At 46.2% G+C, this 2500-nt stretch overlaps 1 pseudogene; it reads left to right on the top strand.

Annotated features, from left to right (window-relative positions):
• The window catches only part of LOC143025927 (uncharacterized), an 18565-nt pseudogene that overhangs the window by 5454 nt on the left and 10611 nt on the right, over window positions 1-2500 (top strand).

Genomic DNA, 2500 nt, shown 5'->3' with positions numbered 1-2500 from the left:
CTCTCGCACACACACACTCTCGCACAATCGCACACACTCGCGCACACACACACTCTCGCACACACACACTCTCGCACACACACACATCTCGCACACACACACTCTCGCACACACACACTCTCGCACCACCACTCTCGCACTCACGCACACACTCTCGCACAATCGCACACACTCTCGCACAATCGCACACACTCTCGCACAATCGCACACACTCTCGCACAATCGCACACACTCTCGCACAATCGCACACACTCTCGCACAATCGCACACACTCTCGCTCGCACACACTCTCTCACGCACACACTCTCACACACACACACTCTCGCACACACACTCTCGCACACACACTCTCGCACACACACTCTCGCACACACACTCTCGCACACACACTCTCGCACACACACTCTCGCACACACACTCTCGCACACACACTCTCGCACACACACTCTCGCACACACACTCTCGCACACACACTCTCGCACACACTCTCACACACACTCTCACACACACTCACACACACTCACACACACTCACACACACACTCACACACACTCATGCATACGCACACGCACGCACACGCACGCACGCACGCAGGCACGCACACGCACGCACACGCCCACACCCACCCACGCGCACACGCACGCACACCCTCACCCCCCCCCCACACGGTCAGGGCAATTGGAAGGTTTGCTACCTCTCATCAAGATACCATCCTAGTAGTAGTAGTAACCTGGGAAATGGTCGACCTCTTCCCTGGAATCGACCGCTAGTCTATGGAAATTCTTTAAGGTGGGATCATCGTGTTCAGATTTGAACAAGTTCTTTCGGGAAATTATTTGGTTAGGAAGATCAAATTTATAAGACACATTATGTCAGGGTGAAGGTGATCTTCCACAACAATAGGGGTCTTGTCACTAGGGAACTTTATAATATCTTGAGGAGGAGGAACCATAGATCCAGCTAGATAATTTTCTAGGATGAGATCAACCCCGGGGACAGGCATAGAGTTTTTCCAGACGCCAACTTCTACTTCTCTTTGAAACAATTTACACTCTAAAAATACTCGAGCTAGCTCGATGGACTGGGTAGAGGATAAATCACTGACAGTTACTTTCCTTCCTGTCATCCTCTTATTTATCTCGGGCAAAGCCTGTTTGCTCACTATAGACTGAGCTGCTCCAATGTCTCGTAGAATTGTAATAGGGAAAAGGGGGCTTTCCTCATCAGTAGAAATTTCACCATGGGACTTGAAATCTTGAAAGGCATCTTCACAGGGGGAAAGATACCTTTCACTACATGGGTCACTGGTTTATGGGGACCGTAAGATTTTGGTCCAGTATACTGGTTAGGTGCCTTCGACCCACTAGGGGACTTTGAAATTCTGCAACCTGGCTCTTGGCATCGAGTGATGTGATGGCCAGGTTTTTTTTTCAGTAGTTACAGGAAGAGGAGAGGGGGGTAGGGATAAAAGTCTTTCCTGGCTGCTTATCATCGGGAGTGGCAAGGGAACCTACTGATGGCTTTGCAAAATTGCTTCCCCGCTGTACGTTCAACCTGTTAAGTACCGCAAATTGATCGGCAAGTAGGGCTGCTTCAGTTAAATCAAGAGCATCTTTCCCATTTAAATGAAGCATGACTTGAAATGGAATTCTACGTTTAAATTCCTCAAGGACCATCAAGTTAACGAGTTGATCATAAGTTTTAACTTAGGTGGCAGAGAACCATTGTTTAAAGATTCTGAGCTTTTCAGAGGCCAATTCGACAAAGGTCAAGTTAGGTAATTTCGTAAAATTTCGGAATTTTTGACGGTAAGATTCAGGGGTAACCTGATAGGCATTGAGGATACTAGATTTTACTAATTCATAGGAAGAGTACTCCTCAAGACTGTTGAAGACTTTGTCGGCTGTTCCTACCAATTTGCTTTGAATAATCCATACCCATTCTTCTACGGGCCAGTTAAAGTGCTCAGCTAGACGTTCAAATTGCTTAAAGAAGTATTCTGGGTCTGACTCATTAAAGTTGGGGATAGAGGTAACTTGGTTATTCAATAGGAGGGCAGATTTATTATTCCTATCTATGCCAGCTAACGTTAGTTTACGCTGGTTTTCTGTTCCATTCCCTTTCACGCTCACGTTTTCTTTCTCTGTCACGTTCCTTCTTAGCTCAAGCTCATGGTCTTTATCTTCTCGTTCTTTCTCTGTCCTCTCGTTCTTTCTCACGTTCTTTTAATTTAGTTGATTCAAGCTCCCGATCTTTCTCTCGTTCCTTACTTTCTCGTCTCATTCTTTTTCTTAGTTTAAGTTTCTCTAATTCTAAAGGTACAACTGATCTATTTAAGGGAGAGTGGGGGGGGAGTGTGGACTTCAGGCTGAAAGGGGGGTCACTGTTGTTTACTTTTGGGTCTCTTTCAGTTACGTCACGAGCACTCTTCTGGTGAATTAATTTAAATGCGTCTGCATACAGTTCAAATGAATCTACATAGGTGTTCAATCACACTCTT

Source organism: Oratosquilla oratoria, chromosome 6 (genome assembly GCF_046742065.1).
Source record: "Oratosquilla oratoria isolate Oo_2021 chromosome 6, ASM4674206v1, whole genome shotgun sequence".
In the NCBI taxonomy this organism is placed as follows: domain Eukaryota; kingdom Metazoa; phylum Arthropoda; class Malacostraca; order Stomatopoda; family Squillidae; genus Oratosquilla; species Oratosquilla oratoria.
The sequence above is the reverse complement of the archived record's forward strand: the minus strand, read 5'-3'. Positions and strand labels throughout refer to the sequence as shown.